This window comes from Sus scrofa, chromosome 11 (genome assembly GCF_054392235.1).
Source record: "Sus scrofa isolate SSC_HxYL_T2T_F1_AM1 chromosome 11, Sscrofa_HxYL_maternal_Yorkshire_Landrace_v2.0, whole genome shotgun sequence".
Lineage (NCBI taxonomy): Eukaryota > Metazoa > Chordata > Mammalia > Artiodactyla > Suidae > Sus > Sus scrofa.
The window spans coordinates 58212695-58235821 of NC_139393.1; the positions used below are offsets into that span (position 1 = coordinate 58212695).

General features: G+C 38.2%; 1 long non-coding RNA gene across 6 annotated transcripts in view; it reads right to left on the bottom strand.

Moving 5' to 3' along the window:
- The window catches only part of LOC146398644 (uncharacterized), a 152687-nt gene that overhangs the window by 101872 nt on the left and 27688 nt on the right, over nucleotides 1-23127 (bottom strand). For all 6 annotated transcript variants that reach the window (XR_014819657.1, XR_014819661.1, XR_014819662.1 and 3 more), the window contains one exon: nucleotides 8618-8698. This is a non-coding gene — a long non-coding RNA (uncharacterized LOC146398644). The remainder of the gene's footprint in view (nucleotides 1-8617; nucleotides 8699-23127) is intronic.

Here is a 23127-nt window from a genome sequence, read left to right on the forward strand (position 1 = left end):
TGCTTCTAATCAGTGTTTCTGATTATACCAGGTTTCTGGAAAGTGGAAGAACTGTGAAAGTGCAGAGCTGCAGTTGGTTCAGTTCAGTGGAAGAACAACTATGACATCTAAAGGCAGACGGCCAGGCTGAAAGTGTTGGTTCAAAAACATGAAAAAAGCCATCGTGCAAGCGGCAAATGTTATTGCCATGCACTGAAAGAGGGACTAAATACTCTTTTCTGCTGTTTCTTTCAATGCACTTTCCTATTCGGTACAGATCTCTTCTGCAATAAAATCATGAAATCTTTCTGAAAAGTAAATACGTCCTTTCATTAATCACCACTTTCCACTTGCTTTTTTGCAACTTCACTACTGAGAAGTCAGCAGTGCCACAAACCTTCGACTAGTGAGCTACCTTGATTAAGGCACAAAACGTTAAAAGCAAATTACTATGAAAGTATGAAACAATTTGCACTTAATGTTTCAGTCATATCTGTAAAAAATATGACTTAAATATAGTTTTATTAATAATACATATTTTAATTAAACGGCTGGAGGTGCATCTAGCAGGAAAAATTGAATCTTCTCTGGATTTCACATACTGGTATGATTCATGGGCAGTAAATATGCAAAGCTTTATGCCCATAAGGCAATCAAACTCCAAAGCTGATATGCATGTTTTTGTCTAAAAGAATGAAATCTAGTAAGGGCTAGAAATAATAATAATAACAGACTGCCAGAGCAGTCTAATGAATTGGTTCTAGCCAAGAGTATCCTTTTCCATATAATAAAATCATCCTTTCAGCCATAATTACATCCACTACAACATTTATTATTACTTCCATTATTCTCCTTACACAAGAAAATCCTGTATATGTACTTATGCATATTGAAAAACTTCACAAATATTAACAATAACATCCTGGGATATGAGGGACCGCCTTCACGGAATAGGAACGTTTTCTATCACAGGCTGTTTACGTGGTGCCTACCTCCAGGAGGACTCCCCTTTACTCTGACAGCTTCCCTGACATTTGCCTTGGACATTCGTTTGTGAGGGCTCCCATGATAAAGGACCACAGACTGGGCAGCTTAAACAACAGCAATTTATTTGCTCACAGTTCTGGAGCCTACAAGTCCAAGGTAAAAATTTGGTTATGGCTGGCCTCTTCTGAGGTCTGTCTCCCCTGCTGACAGATAGAGGGAGCTGTCTTCCCCCTAAGTCTTGGCATTGTCTTCTCAGTGTGCATGTCAGTGTCCTAATGTCCCCTTCTTATAAAGACAGCATTCATATTGGATTGGGGCCTGCCCTATGACTTCATTTCAACTTACTTAGCTGTTCAAAGGGTCTACCTCCTAATATCCACATTCTGAGATACTGTAGGTTAGGACATAAACGTAGGAATCCTAGGGAACACAGTTCTGTCCCTAAAACCTGGAAATCACTTTTCATGTCATTATTTACCTACTGCTATACCACGAGGCACTAGGTTTTGCCCCAGATAAGAGCTTGGTAAATTTATAAAATAATGCAGAGGAGGTCAAATAAAAGCTAAGGTTATTTATTTATTTATTTTTGCTGTTCTGGGCCACACCAGTGGCACAGGAGGTTCCTAGGCTAGGGGTCTAATCAGAGCTGCTGCTGCTGCTACCGACTCAACACCACAGCCAGAGCAACACGGGATCCGAGCTGCAACTGCGACCTACATCACAGCTCACGGCAATGCAGGACCCCAAACCTACTGAGTGAGGCCAGGGATCGAACCCACATCTTCATGGATACTAGTTGGGTTCGTTACTGCTGAGCCACAACAGGAACTCCCATTTATTTATCTTTAAATTGAATTTCTTTGAAAAAAAATCTTCATTGCATTTGAAGCCAACATTGTAAAACACCTGAAAAATTAAAAATGAAAAGTTGACTACTTTTTACCTGTTTTCATTTATTCTCCTACTGGGAAGAAAAAATGATATCCTAGAAGAGATTTGTGCCTAGAAACTAACAATGTCATAGATAAAATGTCCTTCAGAAGCTAATTAGCCATGGGTGAGAGAATATCAGCCCTCCTAACTTTATGCCTGACCCAACTATGACCCAGGGGCCACATGTGTCATCTTCACGGAAGCCTTGCTGAGGATGCCTCACAGGAATAGAGCAGACTCGGCACTGCCTCCCCATGGTGACCCAGTGACCTGGAGAGTGTGTTTGAAGCCTTATTATTAGATGCATACACATGTATAATTGTCATGTCCTCCTGATGAACTGTCTATCACTATAACATACCTCTCTTTATCTCTGGTAATACTCTGAGTCTTAAAATCTACTTAATCTGAAGTTTTAAAAAGCTGCTTTAGCCTTGATAGGCTTACTGGGGTTTTTCGGGTTTTTTTTTAGGGCCACACCCACAGCATATGGAGGTTCCCAGGCTAGGGGTCAAATTGGAGCTACGGCTGTTGGCCACAGTCACAGCCACAGCAACATGGGATTCTTAATCCAATAAGTGAGGCCAGGGATCAAACCCCCATCCTCATGGATACTAGTTAGGTTCATAACCTGCTGAGCCACAGTGGGAACTCCCTAATATGAATATCTTGTGGGCAGTATGTAGTCAGGTCTTGTTTTTATCCACTCAGTCAACCTCTGCCTATAAATCTTAGAGTCTCAGTCAGTAACATTTAATGTTAACATTCTCGGATTTAGGTCTATCATTTTGTTATTTGTTTTCTATTTGTCCCTTTGTTACTTATTTCTATGTTCCTCTTTTGATGTCTTCGTTTTACTCATTTGAAAATTTTTTATTGTCCCATTTTATTTTACCTATTAGCCTTTCTGTAATATCTGTATTATACTTAGGGTTACTCCAGGGATTATAATATGGTATCAAACCTTTCACGTAAAGTTAATATTTACCATTTCCTGTAAAATGAAAAAAAGATCTAGAATAACATAGTCCTTTTATCACTCTTCCAACTGAAATGTATATTACAGTTGTCACATGTACTACACCTACAAACACTGAACACCCTACTCAACACATTGTAATCCTTGCTTCATTTAATAATATAGCCATTATGTTTTAAAGTACTTACGAGGAGCAAGAATAGTCCTTCCTAATTATCCAGCTAGGTACCAGCCCTGCTGGTCTTCTGCCATTCTTAAAGATCCAACTACCAGGAGTTTCCATTGTGGTTCAGTGGTTTTCAAACCCAATTAGTATCCATAAGGATGTGGATTTGATCCCTAGCCTCACTCAGTGCTCAGTAGATTACGGATCCAGCATTGCCATGAGCTGTGGTGTAGCAATAGGCCAGCAGCTGCAGCTCCAGTTTGACCCCTAGCCTGGGAACTTCCAGATGCCACAGATGCAGCCCTAAAAAGCAAAAAGAAGGATTCAACCAACTTCTAACATCACTTTCCTTTAGTACAAACAATATTGTTTAGCATTTTTTACGGAGCAGACATGCTAGAGAAAAAAATTCAAGTTTCTTTCGTCCAAAAATGTCTTTATTTCACTTTAAATTCTAAAGAGTATTTTACAGAATTTAGAATTTTGGATTAACAGTGTTTATTTTTTTATGCACTTTAAAGAAGTTGTTCCATTGTCTTCTAGCCTCCACAGATTCTGATGAGAAATCCACAATAATTTAAATCATGGTCCATCTCCATGCAAGGTGCTATTTTCTCTAGCTGCTTTTAGAACTTCATCTTTGATTATCAGAAGTTCAATATAATGTGTCTATAATTTCTATAATGTGTTTTTCTTTGAGTTCACCCTGTTTACTCTTCATTGAGCTTGATTTTGTACATTTTTGCTTTTCACCAAATTTGAGTTTGGTAGTATTTCTTCAAACAATTTTTTGTCTCAATCTTTGTCTTCTCCTTCTGGGATTCCATTTTTCACATGTCAGATCTCTTTATATTGTCCCACAGGAACCTGAATTTCTGGGTTTTTTCCCAATCTACTTTGCTGTTTTTCAAATTGGATAATTTCTATACAGTGATCGTCAGTCTTTCCTTTGTCATCGTCACTCTTTTATGGAGCCTACTTAGCAAGATATTTACTTCAGATATTAAATTTTCAGTTCTAACATTCCCACTTGGTTCTTTTTTTATACTTTCTACTTCTCTCTTGAAATGTATGTTTTCCTTTACTTTGTGGGTCCTAGATATAAAAACTGCCTTAAAGTCTTTGTTTAGGTCAACATCTGAATCATCTTGGGATTGACTTTTTCTTAGCTGTCCTTTCTGCTAATTGTTCTTTCTCTTGAAATTACATTTTCCTGGGCTCTTTTGCATTTGAGTAATTTTGGATTATATGCTTGACTATATGAATGTTTTGTAGACTCCTATTAAAATCCAAAATATTATAATTTTGTCTTAGCAGGCAAAAACAACTCAGGTTTAGATTACAAATTCTGTCTCACCTTCTGTAGGCAGTGTTTCAGCTTAAGCCTCTAAGCCTGTGATATGCTGGTTTGGGGCCAAACTATACATGCATAGTTTAGGAGTTAATCTGAGACACATATGAATTCACATAGAAATACAAGGATCTCCTTTTCCAGCTCTCCTCCCTCTAAGACTCTTCCACACCCTCTGGCCCACAGATGCTCCCTTCTCTGTCTTCTATCCAGAAAGACAGAGTTTTTAATCAGAATTTTAGCCACTCTACCAAGTAGCTCTGCAAATGAGGCCCAACTTCAGAGCAAAGTCACAAAAAATAAATTATTAAAACAAGGACTAGCTCATTGTCCCTTCGCCCCATGAACTGTCCGTTCACAATCTGCCTGCTTTTGTTAAGTCTGATTCTTGGATCTTTAAGAGTTGTTTTTTGTATTTTTTCTTAGGGTTTCAGTTGTAGTCAGCAGATGGGTGGGGCTGTTGTGGATTTATATCCCCATAATGAGACAAAAAATTCTCTGACTTTCCTTTGAGACACAGCAAGGGAGACAAATTGTGAGGTCTTTTCCTGTGTAGCTTCCCTCATTCCACCTAGATTATTCAAGAACTCCAGAAGTTACCTGTAATGAGGTATGGATGTGGAGCAAGGTTGCTCAATAACCTGGCACAAAGATAAAAAGGCAGCCTGCACACCTAGCTCTCAGGTCAGGGTTGGGAGCATTTGACTCCCAGTGACTTATCCTAGTGCGCCAGACATGTGCATTCAAGTAACTTTTTTGCTATTAGAGATTTAAATTTACTACTGTGATACGCAGACTAATTTTAAAGAAATCCACCAAGCAAAAACAAGAGCAAATAAAGAACACAAAAAACAAGCATCCTAAAGAATAACACTTATCCCATTCAATCCTACAAAACAAGCCACATATGGCTCAAAGTCTGGTTAAAAAATGAGGGGTTCATTTCTATGAGCCCATTATTACCACAAGGAATAACTATAATCATTAACTTGTACAAAATCACAAAAAAAGTACTAGCAGGGCCTGATAATTCATTCTTTCAAGAAATATTTATTGAGCACTATTGCTAGGCACTGTTATAGGCATCAAAATTATCTTGAGAGAAAAGCAAACTGAGACTCTGAATTCTCTTACAAACAGTTCTCTCCCTCTTTTTTTTTTTTTTTTTAAGGGTCACAGGTTTGGTGCATGCAAGTTCCCAGGCTAGGGGCTGAATCGGAGCTGCAGCTGCTGGCCTATGGCACAGTCACAACACCACCAGATCCGAGCTGCATCTGTGACCTACACCCTAGCTCGTGGCAATGCTGGATCCTTAACTCACTGAGCGGGGCCAAGGGTCAAACCCACATCCTCATGGATACTAGTTGGGCTCCTTTCCACTGTGCCACAAAGGGGACTCCTCCCTCTCTTTTTCCATCTTTTGATCTATTGCAATGTATTTTTCTGATTTCATTAACACACTTTATATGAGGTTGCAGTGTGGTTAAGAATATTCCCAAGAGTATAGAAAGTCATTGATTTAATGTCATGATAACAGCTCAGTGCACATATGACTTTTCATTGCATGCTGCCACTGTAAAAGAGCTACTGGGAATTAGAAATATAGTGACTATGTAGGAAAGTCTTAAAGAAAGTGATGGTGCCAAGTCATCGTTCCTTCCATAGAAACCAAAAAAGAAAAAGAGGATGCTCTCGGCCCCTCCCCCTTAGACTCCCCCATCTTTCTCACTACTTGGAGTACAGGAGGAGTTGGGTATTGTTGTGTCTACTGGGCAGCAGCCCACAAGAGTCCCTTTCAAAATCAGCAATCCCACAGCAGCCACCCTGATTCATCAGCCTGCTCACCCCACTTCAGGCTGAGCTGGGTTTTGCAGGTCTCTGAAAACTGTCATGCATGTACGTTCCTGACAAAGAAGGGGAGGGACTCACTGACTCAACTAAGCATTTAACCAAAAATCAATGTTTGAAAATGTGCAGCTGGCTTGGAAAGTAAGGGCCAGTTTGGAAATTCAGTAATTCCAACCACTGCATCAGCCCTCCTGTTTGGCAACTTGGGTCTTTCTTGATTTTTTTCAAGGTCCTCACTTTCTTTTGGTAATCTTTACTTCATATGAGTTCTGGCTTCAAGACATTGAAAAATCATTTTGGGTGCCATCATCCATTCAGTTAACATGTTTTGAGGACCAGTGTCATGCCTTGCACTGTGCTAGGCATAGGAATAAATAATTGAGAGAGACTGAATATCACAGCACTTGGGGAGATTTACCCAAGAGACCTGTTGAGAGTTCGGGTCTTTTGTGCTCTGTTTTCTTCACAAAGACCTGCCAACCCCCGAGGCTTGCCAGTCCCTGTAGGGGATTGTTTGCTTCCTGACTCATAGTACGCCTATCCTCTCTGCCACCCCTTCCTCTGCCTCAGGAAGGTGAATCCTGCCAAAGTTTTTGGTCACCACATTCCTAAAAAGAAAATAAGTCCAAGACTTAATTCCTGCTCTCTCAAAGCCTAGAGCATCACAAAGAGCTTATTCCACAGAAATTAGAAGCACAGAAGTGACAAAAGTACTACATTCAGATTTTTTTTGTGTGAATTACATCAATGAAAGGAAGATGCTCTCCCCATGGAAATTAATTCAATTTTAGTTCTATTTGTATTAATGGTCTACTTTTCTCAGGGAAGAAAGACAACATTTCTGGAGGGGAAGTCTTTAAAAATCATCTCCCTTTCTCCCTCCTTGACCCCAACAGAAGGCACTAAGTTAACCTGTGCTGATGAAATGTTAAATTCCCTCAACTTGCCCTGACTCCACTAACCAGGGTGCAAGTCCCTGTACACACTGGATTCCTGTATCACCATGTACCTCTTCTTCTTTGCACTTATCCCAGCTAACATTAGCTTTTATTTCTGTGAGTCTTTCATTGATGCCTATTTCTCCTCCCAAACTGTATAGCTCATGAGCCTAGGAGCTGCATTTCTTTCCTTTTCTTTTCTCTTTTTTCCTTCTAACTGGTTATCACATATCCAAGCACAATGATGGTACATTATAGATGCTCAGTAACTTCTCCAACAATTATCTATGAACTATTTAATGACCACATCTCCACCTTAGGGATCTAATGGATGCATTAGATAGGCAATCGCTGTACACACAGTCCACACTCCAGTATTACAGATGGCAAGGAACACCCACACAAAGATTTCAGAGATTAGCAGAGTAGGTGTTCAATTAATGCTTGATGAGTGACTGAATGACTGAATGGCTGACTGACTGATCACTGCTGGGCTGTCAGGTGAAATCACAACCTCCAAGAACCTCCTCTGATGTTTAATTCTAGGAAATAAAGGCCTCAACTGGTTGACCCCAGCAGCTCCAAGGTCCCTGGAGGGAAAAAATGAAGTCCCTGAACTTGGAGGTGGCAGGTTCCAGGGATAGGGTAGAACCCAAAAGGAGTCTCAGTGCTCCTCCACAGCCCCAGATGACTCTGTAACTCTTTGAGCCCACTTCTCAGGGTTTCACTAAATCTCCAGGACATTAGGAGACAATGTGCCAAAACTCTGGACCAGAAAAGTGGTTAAAGACCTAAGGTCTACCTTTGTTTCAGTCATGTAATAATACGGTGATCCTGGGCAAATTATTCATCTTCTTTGCAAGTTAATTTCTTTACTGGAAAAATGCAGTGAACAATACTTCCCCTGATCATCCAGAGGGTTGATGTGAGGTCAACATGAGAGAGTACATGTGTAAAATAGACTGAACAAGCAGAAAGCCTGCAACATAAACTAAAAGCCTCTTGGTTTGTCTTTTTTTTTTTCTTTCCAATTTACCTCTTTAAAACTTCTCAGTGGATTCAACACAGGTAGTTCCTCTCTTGTTGCTGGAGGAAAACTCAGGCAAGAGCCACGATTTTTGTGGGCCATTCCTAGATATTACAAAGTCCTACAGATACTTTAATTCATAAAACAAATGCCCATTCAGTACTTAGAGCTGTTCAGTCTCATGTATTAATCAAAACTATGATCTCGATTTAAGTATTAAAAACCTTCTCCCCTTCCCAGCAAAGCCCTGTACCACGCAGGCCCTTGACATGGTAGAAGGGGTGTGGTCTTCCAGTTGTCTTTTTCCATCTGATGTTTCCAATTCTTTCTACTGGAGGTGATGGCACACAAGCTGCCTGCCCCACCTGGAAATAGGGTATGAAGCTTCTCTCTCTCTCTTACTCACCTCTTGCCCTCCTCTCTCTCTTCCTCCCTTCCTTCCATATTTCTTCTCTCTCTTCCTTATCTTCTCCTCCACTTGCCAGACCTTTTTTTGAAAGACAGAAAAGACAAATGAATGGTGACAGGATAGTTATTACTTAACCGGTACTGTCAAGGATGGCCTCTTGATGTCTAGGCCAGAGAAAAGTTTAAAGGGAACTTTTCCCTATGTGGGATGCTTTCACACATTCTACAGAGACTCCCAAGCACTGGGTACCACTCTGAAGTTCTCTTGACAAAAACAATGTATTTTACTCTTCCAGCCGCTGTGTTCCCTCAACCCTCAATTTGCTGAGAGGTACATACCATACTTTCTCTGTTGGAATTTTATTGCCTTTCCTTAAGGGACCTCTTGAACAAAATTTCTAAACATTCTATTAAGGGTATTGGTAAACATTCCCAAAGTAGAAGCAAAAGACACAATGAACCCTCATGTCCCTCATCATCCAGCTTCAACAATTATCAACATTTTTCCACCTCCCTTTTTTTCCCTGGTAATATTTGAAAGCAATTCCCAGATTGTTTCTATTTCTGTATTTTAGCAAGTAGAATTTAAAAATAGCTCCAGGCCAGCTCATGCATGCCCCTCACCTGGCCCAAAGGACACATTCATATACCCTAGATGCTGACCAACTTTGGAGTACCAGTCATGCCATTTGTATTTCCGAGGCAGTATGTCAGAATGCATACCCATACCCAACCGAAAGAGTTATGCACTAAGCATTATGGGTAGACCCAAAGAGGCCACTCTGCTCAAGCTTGGGGGTAGGAAATAGCACTTATCCACATCCTCCCCAACCTGTAGAGGATAGGATTCACAGAAAAGCTCTCTCTCCCCAGAAAAAAAAAAAAAAAAAAGAATGTACAATAGTTCTCTCCAACTGTGCTCTCACAGTAATGTTATACCCTCACTGGATAAGGTAGTTTAAGAGACTTCTACCCAATTTTCTCATGTCTCTTGGGAAATCCTTCTCATGGTCCAACATATCCATCAGTATATAGCAATTATGATAACTCGGTATCTTGCCCAAAACTTTAATTTAGTATTCTGATTTAATTCACCTCTAAAGGAGTTTCATAGAATACACACCTAGTTGAATTTGTATTAATGACAATGAAGCTACCAAAATTTTAGTTTATCTTGTATTATTTTATTATCCTAAATTACAGTATTTGTTAAATGTTTTTTTCTTATAGCCACTACCAAGTCACTCTACCTTAAAACTAATCTGTCAGCAGTAGACAATTATTGGTTTCCCATTTAATTCTATTAGTATACTCCTACTTTTGAAATTAAAACATGATTATCTGCAGAAAGGGCTATGCTCATTGACATTAAACATGATTAGCTTCTGAGAAAGTGATTAGTTACAATTATGTCCTATTGCTCCAGTTCCACTGAGATTCTCAACTTATTAACTCATGATACAGCTAAAACTAACTGAATCATTGTGTGACTATGTATAAATTCACATTCCATCAGTGAATTTCCTTTGTGTAGAGAGAAGCATGATATGCAGATGTGGGAGGGATAAAAGACCCTTAGCCTTCTTCCTGTCTTAGCCTTCTTTCTAAATTTCACCTTCATACAAATTTAGACTAAGGTAGAGCATCACTGAAGCCATATTTCCCATAAGCAGCATTGCCAAAGTTCTGCCAGGGACTTGAGGAGAGATTCAAGCATTCACTCTCTCCTCCCCAAAGATTTTCTGATCTACACAAGACAACAGGCTCCCCCAGAGGAGAAGCAGTGCTTATTGTGCTCCCTTCTCTACCTAGAGCCTAGCCTAGTGCCTAGTACTTAACAGGTCCTTAGCAAATATGTGTATATTCAACAATCAGGACTTGTGAAATGTAACCATAATGCAACTTAACTTTGTCTCTTACTAGCCCTTTAAAATACATGCTGTAGGGAAAGTTTCCTCCTCTTCTGAATAAAAACTTGAGCAGTCTTTTATGACTATCCTGGTTACTCGAGTAATTCAAAGCACTCTCATCTCTACATTTTGAATTTGTGGTTCCATGTCATTACCAAAGCTTCCATCTTTTTAAAAAAAATTTATTGGAGTATAGTTGACTTAAAATGCTCTATTAGTTTCAGGTGTATAGCATTTCAAGTTATATCTTCTTGATTTGGGGCCTGCCACAGGGAGGAAGTTGTGGCAGGTAAGGAATGTAGTCAGCTTCTTCTGTCTCTCCCTGCTCCTCCTTTCCCAAGATTTCTGACTATTCTGGGAGGGAGGAGAAGGACTTGGAGCAAGAATGTCTTATTTAACAAGCCAAAAACAGAGAGACAACACATACAACTGACAAAGGATCATTATCCAGATACATATTTTTAATTCATGGGAAAGGAATAATAAATAAAGGACTAACACCTATTAGAGAAATGAGGAACAGACAGGAATAGGCATTTTACCAGAGGAGGAAACACAGGTGGCCAATAGTCATATAAAAATAGAATGAAAATTGGTATAATCACTTTAGAAAATAATTCAGTGTGACCCACTAAATGAGGTTTATATACAGTATGACCCATCAATTTCATTCTTAGACAACACTCAGAAGAAACCCTTACATATGTACCTCAGAAAACATGTACAAAAATGTTCACAGCAAGCATATATGGAACAGGAAAAATGTGTGAAAACTCAATGATAATAGAATGAGTTGACTGTAGAATACTGATAGTTCACATAGTATTAATAAAATACAAAGCAGTGAAAATAAAAAACTACAACGACAAGCATCAAAATGGATGAATCTTGGGAGTTCTCTCGTGGCTCAGTGGGCTAAGGATCTGGCACTGTCACTGCTGTGGCTCTGGTTACAGCTGTGGTGTAGATTCAATCTCTGGCCCTGGGAACTTCTGCAGGCCATGAGCATGGCCCTGGGAACTCCTCGAAAATGCCTAATGAGGAGTTCCCACTGTGGAGCAATGAGATTGGCTGTGCCTCTACAGCACCAAGATCCAGGTCTGATCCCTTGCCCAGCACAGTGGCTTGGAAGACCTGGTGTTGCCAAAGCTTCAGCTTGGATCTGATCCCAGGTCAGGAACTCCATATGCCAAGGAACAGCCAAAAAGAAAAGAAAAGAAAAGAAAAACTATCAAATACCTAATGAGTTCAAAAGTAAGCACAGCACAATAAATGTATAGGAATACCTACACATATGATAAAATTGTGAATAAAAGAAAGGAGTGTTAAGAATACAATTCAGGATACCAGTTCACTCTGGGAAGGAGGGAGAGAGATGTGCCCAGAAAGATCAAACAGGAACTTCAAGATATTGGTACCATCCTGTTTGGTAAGCTGGGTTCATGTGTTTTTAGATGTTCCTCTTTTTAACTATTTTAAGTTACATGTATGTAGTATTTGTGCTTTTTTGCATATATTACATTTATCAACTTTTTAAGATTAAAAAATAAAACAAGGAATGAAAATAATCTAAACAATTCAGGTCTATTACGTTCACAGAATCAATCACGATTTAATTCTCTACTTTCACCAGTATAAGAAAAAATTCTCAAATAAGCACAGGGGAGATAATAAAGAAAAAGGACAAAGACTGTGGCATTTTTCCAAGACAGATATTTATGAAGTGCATAATGACCTTCTGGGTCATATAACAGGGAAACACATAACACATGTAAAACAGCAAGAAACTACGCAGAGTTGTCATCAGGATTCTGTGGCCAGGGGGTCAGGGCAGGGAGAGCTTACTATGAGTTAGATGCAGTCACTTTTTACATCTGTTCACATTCAGTGTCCCTTTATGGCCAAGGTCCTGTGGTCAACAGCAGAACACAATCTTTGGCAACAGGCAGAACTTTTATTCCCAGTTCTACAACACACTTGTGTGACCTTGGGCAAGCTCCTCTAGCTCCCTGTGCCTCTTTTCCTTCATCTGTAAAGTGAGAACAAGGCCTACATTGCAGGGATGGGAAGGTTAAGTGGCACAAGGTACATGTGGCAGAAAGTGCCAAAGTGCTTGTTAGGCACAAAGCACTGATGGCTGTTACCATCATCATTGTAAGCACCGCATCGTCACACATTACCACGTGACTGGTAGAGAGAAAGAAGCAAAAGTTGTCTATCTATTAAGTAACTTTCACAAACATGGTTTAATATGAACTTTAAGGATTGCTCTGAGCATCTCTTCGGTTCCATAAATTTTAAAAGCCTCATTTTATATATATAGTGCATCTATACATGTACATGTATATAATTACTAATTACTAATGCAGACGCTATACAAATCCTGTTATATCTGTATGTTCCTACACCAAGTACCTGAACTAATAAAATGGTATTCATGGCTATTTACATTAATTTATAATTTTAAATTAGACTTTTAATTTCTGTAATAAAAAAGAAAGTGGCTTGTGCAATTTCCCATTTTTATTTTCCTACATGGAATACAGTGGCTCTAATATAATACATGACTTTGTGAATATTTCCAGGGTTGCTAATATTTTATCTAATATTATATCTTATGTTTTTTGATCTCTGACCCCCGTTGATACTCCCAGAACCCTCATGGGCAATGTTCGCTATGATAACGCTTGGTAGAAGAAGCAGGACTAAAATCGAAGTTAAATCATTCGTGGCGAGAATCTCTCAAAGAGGCCTCTCAGGGTCAGTAGTGATTTTTTCCATGTATATTTCTCCACTTAAAGAATGTTCCTTAAATATTTGATTCATCAGGACTAAAATATATGTTTGATTTTGAAATAGATCACTAGTAAACACTATAGAGTATGAACATGACCCTAAATTCTTCTTGTTTTTTTTTTTTATTTCCACATTTTTCATTACATCAATATATATTCTTACGTCCTCTGGGGAGCAACAAAATGGAACAACAAGAGCACAGAAGAAAATTATGAGACAATACAGCTTTAAAAGATGGCAAAGGTAATTTATTGGCAGAAGAAGAAATAGAAAAACATTATTTTTTAAATTAAATTGAATCGTTGCCTCGGTATTTGCAAAAGGTGATGAGCATTTGAAACTAAAAATGGATATACTTTCCTCAAGAGAGAAAAAAGAAATATTGGAGCGAATCAGGATCGGGCAAAGACCAGATTATGAAGAATTATAACACATTAGGAGCAAACACAGGAGGGTTATGATATAAATGGTAAATGGGCAGGAAAAGATTTGAACAGTCAATGGAAGCAAATAAGGAAAAGACATTAGCAAAAAGAAACATCACAGCCTTAGTACAAAGAAGGCCACAAAATCACTTGGGTAAGCTTTAATTTAGAAGAAAAAACAAATAGAATTACTGCTCAGTGACAAGTTTCAAACACCAAATGTACCAACTTTCCTGTGTCTACTACTCAAATCAATCACTGAGTAAAACTAATAATGTAACATCCCCACTTATCTGGCAAAGGAAAAGTGGCTTTCAGCTTCTAATTCACAGCAATAGCTCCCTGCACCCCAACAGTCTCCATTCTTTCTCCCATCCCCACTACCTACGCCTGATCCACTTTCCTCCTCAATATCAGTGCGTCCCTTTCTAAAATGTAAATTTGATCCTAAGAGTCTCCTGCTTAAAATTCCATGCTGGCTCTCCATTACCTACAGGTAAAGCCAAATTCCTCAGCTTGAGATTCTCCTTGATTCTGCCTCTATTTGCCTTTCCACTCTCCTTTGTTTCCACTTCCTCTATGGCGCTTGGCCTTCCAGCTAGGCTGAAACACTCATTGCCCCTAAATGCACAGATCTGCCTGCTTCTCTGCCATTGCACCTGCTTTTTTCTTCTACCTAGAATATTCTCCCTCCTCTTGTCCACCTGGGAAACTTCTCACTCTTCATGACCCAGAATCCTCTGAAGTAAGCCTGCTTCTCCCTTCTTTGCATATCTCTGGGACATAGCATGGTGCCTAGCACAGAAAAGGGGTTCAGTAAACGCACATCAGATGCATGATGACAAGTTATGTTCAAAGATCGTATTAACAGATTTCTCATTTTTAGCTGCTACTTCAGTTCAGAGTAAATCTATTTTCCTTTCCCTGATAAATTGAGATGTCATGGCTTTACGCATTCTACCAAAACCATTTCAAAACTGAGAAGGTGGGATTCCCTGTTGGCTCAGTGGGTTAAGGGCCTGGCACTGTCACTGCATGACTCTGGTTACCCCTGAGGCATGGATTCAACCCCTGGCCCAGGAACTTCCACGGGTATAGGAAAAAAAAAATACTGAGATGACAATGAGCAATGTGTTGATACAGGAGAGTAGGGGAAGAGAGGTAACAGTGGACCAGGAATAGCTGCAATTGTTGCCTCTTACTAGTTATATGACTTGGCTCAAATTACTTAAACTTTCTCAGCCTCAAAATCCTTATCAGCAAAATGGTGATACTAGCACCAGAGATTGTTGCGATTACAAAATGTGAAACTGCTTGTTTGCTTCTTCACTTGTTTGTTTCTAAAGACAACACCTCTCCTCTACTATTGATTAATTCTGGTCAATGAGTTCCCTCATTTGTGGCCTATTTTTATCCCTTCCAATAGGTCAGGGTTATTATCCTATTGTCCCCAGGATTTTGGTATTGCAGTGGCCCTTGAGATCAGAGTCATAGGTAACTGGTAGCATTAAAAGGTTACGAATTTGTTCTTAATCAAACAGTAAGACAGTAATGGCACTACAAATAGAACCACATTTTTTATATTCTCATTTCCTTCCATGGAAATGAGCATACTTTTCATTTGCTAATGAACTACACGAAGGTCATAGCCATCGTCATATTGAAATAGACACTCATCAGGTAATGCACTACAGAAGTGTTTATAGATGGGATAATTACTCAATCAATCAACTCACCATTAAGTGAGTGCCTAGTCTGCACAGGGCATTTTGCTACATTACATGGCAGACACAATTTTTAGGACACATTCCCACAAACTCAGAGCCCAAAGAGATGAACATACACTGAAAAAACAAACAATACTCCCTCATAATATAATACCTAAGGATAGCTATATAGAATTGCTCACCAAAAATATTTATTTTTACCAGATGTGGCATTATAGATATCTTCAATGATTCAGTCTTAAGTAAAGGTTATTGGAGAAGTTTAAAATTATTCAAGGTAGGTCTAATCGCAAATCTTCAGCCTGGATTTATTGTCTCATTTACATCTTTATTTCTTTTTCTTTTCCTTTTTTTTTTTTTAACTTTTTTATGGCAGCACCTGCAGCATATGGAAGTTCCCAGCCCAGGGGTTAAATTAGAGCTGCAGCTGCAACCTTCCCCGCAGCAAGTGGCAAGGCCAGATCCTTAACCCAGTGAGTGAGGCCAGGGATTGAACCCACAACCTCACAGAGACAATGTCCATGTCTTTAACCTGCTGAGCTACAGTGGGAACTCCTCCTTTACATCTTTATTCATTCATTCATTCAACTGTAAGGAGATGGCAATATTTTTATTATCAGAATTTCAGGAAGGCATATCCCATAGCTACCTGGATATGTATGGCATGGAGAGCCATGGACTAGGGATCCAAGGCAGCAAAGAGTAAGAAGAAAGCCAGGAAGAACAAGGATGGGAAGCTGTGAGTAACATGATCCCTCCACATAAGTTCTCCAGACTTAAGTAAAACCAACAAACTCATGAAATCATAACTGAGCTAGGATTTTTTAGAGAATATAGCAAAAGATGTGACATAGGATTAACTAAGATGATGAGCTACAATGCAGAAGCAGAGAGAAGAGACCAATGAGTAAATAATGGCTAGAATTAGAGAATTAGCAGAAAGAATGCTAGTCCTCCAAAGGCCATTGGGTGGTCAAAGGACAGTGAAGTGCCAATGACATCTGGGCTATATACCAAATATGTATTAAGCACCTACTATGTGCCAGGAACTGTGCTTGGTACTAGGAATACCAAAACAAATAGTCCCTGATTTTACAGTAGTTACCAACAAGTTGGAGACACGGAGAATGGAATAACTGATTATATGACAGAGCGGTAAGTGTACGGTGAATAGTCCTGTGGTTTTAATATTTGTGCCTCCCAAAATTCATATTTTGAAATCCCAACCTCCAATACGATGCTATTAAGATATGAGGCATTGGGGAGGTGATTAGGTCATGAGGAAAGAGGCTTCATGAATGGGAATAGTACCCTTATAAAAGAAATCAGACAGAGATCCCTAGCCCTCTCTACCATGTAACACTGTGAAAAGATAGTCATCTATGAACAAGGAAGTGAGCCCTCACCAGACACTAAAGCCAATGACTCAATCCTGGACATTTCAGACTCCAAAACTGTGAGAAATAAATGTTGCTTATAAGCCATCCAGTGTATAGCATTTTATTATAGCAGCCCAAATGGACTGAGATGGCATGATGTGCAGGTGAACTTCATAAGGGAGGAAGAACACTTGCAGAGGAATGTTTTCTGGAGCAGATAATACCTAACGACAATAAACTCCAGAGGGAGTGAGGAAGACATAGGTTAAAATCCTAACTCTTCCGCATACATGCTCCATGACCTCAAGAAAATTACTTAAACTCTCTAAGCCTCAGATTCTTCATGTGTGAGAATGGGATAAGAGTTACCATCTCACAGAGCTGCCGAGAAGACGAAGTGGGATGATCTGTGTGAAGCATTTGTCAGAGTGCCTGGCATACAGTGAGCAGACACTGTTTGCTATCATTATCACTGTTTCATTGATATCATTGTTGGTGTTGCTTTTGTTAAGCAGAGACCCGAAGGATAAAAGCAGTACGCTAGTCAACAAACAAGAGGAAAGTGTTCTAGTTAGGAAGCTCAGCATGCAAAGACACCGAACCAACAAAGCATCGTATGTTTAAGTAACAAAAAGAAAGTCATGGCCCAGGAATAGAGTAGGAGGGTTGAGAATAAAAATTCTGAAGCCATTGCATTTGCATTTTCAAAACTGTGTCTGATTACTATCGTTACTCTTTTCCAAAACCAGAGAAGCATCAGTGTAAATGGAGAGTGATAGAGTGCTTTGAGGAATATTTCAGAACTTGGGAATTAGAGGTGCGGTGGGGACAGAGAGTAGGGGAGTCAAGAGTAATACCATATTTCTGTTTTAAGCAAGGAGAGTAGTATCGTTCCTTGAGACAGTTAATACTGAAGGAAGAGAACCCTAGAGGAACATCTTAGGTATGGTGGGTTCATTCTGGTTGTATTTCACTGGAGGTGTCTACAGGATCTTTAGAAGGGAAGATCTAGTAGGCAGGCACATATATGAATCTTAGGAGAGCTAGATGTTTAAGAGTCATCAGCAAAAGGATGATAATTGAAGCCAAGAGAGTGTCTGAAACTACCCAGAGAATATAGGCAGAGCAGAAAAAGGGTCCAAAATAGACAATGAAAAATAACACCATTTAGGAAGCAGGCAAATTTTTTTCAAAGACTAAGGATTATCTGAAGGAAGATACTACTTAAAACACCATATTAGAGGAGTAATTTTCTTTCTTATACAAACCACATCCTAAAATTAAAGAGTATTCTTCATGATAAATTTGTGGAAACATTCCACACACATGAAATTTCTCACTAAGATTTACAAAGTGCTTATCAGATGCCAAATACTATGCTAAATTCCTTACATAGGTTTTTTTTTTCATTTGATCCTCATCTTTGAGGAAAAAAAATTAAGCTTAAGGAGATTAGGTCAATTGCCACAGTAAGTATGTCTTAGAGCTTAAATACAAACCCAGGAATCTGATTCTAGAGTCTACACTAACCTCTACAGACAGAATTCAATAATTATAAATGTTAGGGTTGGATGGGACTTTAGAAGCCATGTAGTGCAAATCACCCTGTCAGAAATATAATCCCTCTACAATGAATTCATATAATTCAATTCATGATAAGAAACACAGTAGCTCAAAGGATATCTCATTTGTTCCTTATATAGAGACAAAATTTCCCTCCATTCAGCTCCTACTCTTTGGAAGTAGAGAATGAAAGAAACTGGGGTATGAAAAATTATGAAAACAGTTGCTAAAGTCACCAGCAAGATATCAAAGCTTGCTAAAATAATACAAAATGGAAAATACAGATAAAAGTTGGACTTATGATACAAAAAAAAAAAAATCTAAATAAAATACCATTGGGGGAGTTCCTGTTGTGGTGCAGTGGAGATGCATTTGACTAGGAACCATGAGGTTGCAGGTTCAATCCCTGGCCTCGCCCAGTGGGTTAAGGATCTGGTGTTGCCATGAGCCGTGGTGTAGGTTGCAGATGCAGCTCGGATCTGGTGTTGCTGTTGCTGTGGTGTAGGCCAGCAGCAACAGCTCTGATTAGACCCCTAGCCTGGGAACCTCCATATGCTGCAGGTGCGGCCCTAAAAGGACAAAAGACCAAAAAAAAAATACCAACTGAGTCCATAAGAAATATGACAAGTAGGATTTGGTTCAGGAATGCATGAATGATTCAACAATATAACATCAAAAATGAAATGAGGTAACTCATATGATTATATTTACAGATTTTTTTAGTCACTAAAAAAATCAGCAATTATGTCATTAAAAATGTCAACTATAAAAGAAATAGAAATTAGTTCATTGTGATTCAAACTATTGTAAAAATAGCTACAAAGATCCTAATAAGTGGTTATATGCTTAAACCATTTTCTTACTAAAATAAACAGTAAGATAGAGATGATGCCAACTTCTACCATATGGCAACTTTCACTTAATCAATAAAATAAAAATGTTAAATAATTGCATAAATATTAGAAAAATTATAGCAAAAATTTCCTTGACCAATGAAACTTCAAGTTGTAATAAAAAAATCTGGGAAGATGTCTTGATGCAGAATAAATACACAAAACTAACTTTCTTCTGTCTACACTACTAGTCAAAATGGTAGCATATTCCATTCATAAAAACCATAAAAATTGTAACTTACCTAGGAATTATTTTAACAAGAAAGATACACGACCTATATGAAGAAAGCCACACAGTCTCATTAAGAGATGAAGAAGGAATTCTCTTGTGGTGCAGTGAGTTAAGGATCTGGCACTATCACTGCAGTGGCTTGGATCACCGTTGTGGTATGCACTCAGTCCCCAGCCTCAGAACTTTCATATGCTGTGGGCGTGGCCAAAAAGAAAAAAAAATGAAGAAATGAACTGAATAGAGAGACAGACCATGTTCTCGGACAGGAAGATTTGGTCTCAAATGTGGCCAACCTTTGCCAAATGCGATGCAACTTCAATCAGAATTCCAATGTGCTTTCTTTATACTGGGCAAATTATTTTAAATTTCATATTAAAAAATAAACAGATCTGCAATAGCAAAAAATCTCTATTATAAAACCACCAAAATAAAGAATACTATTAAAACTATTAAAAGTGTTATAATCAAAACACTCTATATTTGTACAAGAATAAAAAAGTAAAAGAAAGTATCAGATCAAGAAATAAATCCATTTATATAAGAATTTAATGTATTACAAAATACATTGGCATTTCCATACAATGGGAGAAAAGATAGTTTTTTGGGAGGGTTGATGTTAATCTTAAATAAAAATAAACTTAGAGTTCAATTTATTTCATATACATACAAATTCTATATGAATTAAAAATATAAATGTAAAAACTAAAATAATACTAAAAGAAAAATTTTTTAGTATTTGTATAACTTTGGCAAAGTAGAGAACTTCTTAAGCAAGATAGAAAATTCAGAAGCCCTAAGGGAGAGAAACATAATTTGTTTATACATATATTTTTTTGAGATTATATGACAAAAATAACAAAATACCTAGGAATAAACTTATAAGCAAGGAGGTGAAAGATCTATATTCTGAAAACTATAAAACACTGGTCAAGGAAACTGAAGATGATACAAAGAAAGAGAAGATACTTCATGCTCTTGGATTGGAAGAATTAATATTGTTAAGATGGCCATACTACCCAAACCAATATACAGACTTAATGCAATCCCTATCAAAAAAAACCCATGACATTGTTCACAGAACTAAAATAATCCTAAAATTCATATGGACCATAAAAGACCCTGAATTGCCAAAGCAATCTTAGGAAAAAACAACAAAGCTGAAAGTTTCACCATCCCAGGCCTCAGACTATACTACAAAGCTACAGTAATCAAAAAAAGTATGATATTGGCAAAAACACAGATACACAAATCAATGAAACAGAATAGAGAGCCCAGGAACAAACCTACACACTTATGGTCAATTAATTTATGACAAAAGAGGCAAGCATATACAAAGTAAGCTGGTACAACCCCGACAGAAAACAGTGATGGTTCCTCAAAAAACTAAAAATAGAAATACCAGATGATCCAGCAATCCCACTCCTGGGCATCTATCTAGAGAAAACTAAATTTAAAAAGATACATGAACCCCAATGTTCACTGCAGCACTATTTACAATAGCCACAACATGGAAGCAACCTAAATGTCCACTGACAGAAGAATGGATAAAGAAGATATAGTAAATATATACAATGGAATATTATTCAGCCATAAAAAAGAATGAATAATGTCATTTGCAGCAATATGGATGGACCTAGAGATTATCACACTAAGTGAAGTAAGTCAAAGACAAATATCAATAAGAGGTTAATATCCAAAATAATAAACAGGTCATGCAACTTGATATAAAAAAAAAATCAAAAAATGGGCAGATGACCTGAATAAACTTTCTTCTAAAGAAGACATACAAATAGCTAACAAGCACGTGGAAAAAATGCTCAACATCACTAATTATTAGAGAAATGCAAATCAACACCACAATGAGATATCACCTCACACCTGCCATAATGATCATCATCAAAATCAAAACTACAATGAGGTATCTCCTCATACTGGTCAGATGGCCATCATTAAAAAGACCACAAATAACAAATGTTGGCAAGGATGTGGAGAAAACAGATCCCCTGTACACTGTTTGTAGGAATGTAAACTGGTGTAGGCACTGTGAAAAAACAGTATGGGGTCTCCTTAAGAAACTAAGAATAGAACTACCATATAATCCAGCAACTCCTCTCCTGAGTCTATATCCAGAAAAAAAATGAAAATACTAATTCATAATGATACATGCACCCCAATGTCCATAGCAGCACTACTTACAGTAAGGAGCCAAGATATGGAAGCAACTTAAGTGTCCATCAACAGAAGAATGGATAAAGAAAACGTGATATATATATACATACACATATGATGGAATATTACTTAGCCATAAAAAGAATGAAATTCTGCCATTTACACAACGTGTATGTACCTAGAGAATATTATGCTTAGTGAAATAAGTCAGACAGAGAAATACAAATAATGTGTATCACTTACATGTGGAATCTAAAAAATAATACAAATGAATGTATTTAGCAAAACAGAAACAGGCTCACAGACATAGAAAACAAACTAATAGTTATACTGGGGAGAGGGAAGTAGGGAGGAGCAAGATAGGAGTATAGAAGTAAGCACTACAAACTACTATGTATAGAATAAATAAGCAAAAAGGATATATTGTATAGCATAGGGAAATATAGCCATTATTTTATAACTTTTAATGGAGTATAATCTGCAAAATACTGAATCACTATGCTGTATGTTTAAAACTAATATAATACTGTAAATCAAAATATACAACTGACAACATAATTTTATTTTTAATAGCAAATTACCAAATATTCTTTACAGTGTGACCCCATTTTTTAAAAAAAAAAATACACATATAATATCTCCCCTCTATAATTACATCAGAGAATTTTCATTATTTGGAATATGTACAGACGAGTTTATTAACCTTTGCTTTCTATATTCCATATTGTATATTTCTGTATCTCTACATTGTTCAATGTGTTAGAAAAATCAGGTAATGCTTTTGTTATTTTATTTTATTTTATTTTATTTTATTTTTTTGGTCTTTTTGCTATTTCTTGGGCCGCTCCCACGGCATGTGGAGGTTCCCAGGCTAGGGGCTGAATCGGAGCTGTAGCCACCAGCCTACGCCAGAGCCACAGCAACGCGGGATCCGAGCCGCGTCTGCAACCTACACCACAGCTCACGTACATCACAGCAACGCCGGATCCTTTAACCCACTGAGCAAGGGCAGGGACCGAACCCGCAACCTCATGGTTCCTAGTCGGATTTGTTAACCACTGCGCCACGACAGGAACTCCGCTTTTGTAATTTTAAATAATCTAGACAAGTGAAAAGAAAAGAAGGAAGAAGAAAGGGAGAGAGGCCAGGAAAGAGGGAGGGAGAGTGGAAGAGGGATTCTAAGTGGCCGTGGAGCCCCGGGCTAGCATTACTTTGACTGCATAGCGTCCCTAACAAAGACAGACCACCACTCTCCTATGAGTTCCTATGACACTCTGGACTCACCACTTCTGTGTCAGACAGAGCCTTGTGTGTAGGCCTTGCTCACTCCACCACGTCTTCAAATGCATGGAGCGCTCCCTTACTTACTCTCATGTCGCCTGTACTAAGTGCAGTGCCTATCATAAAGTAAAAA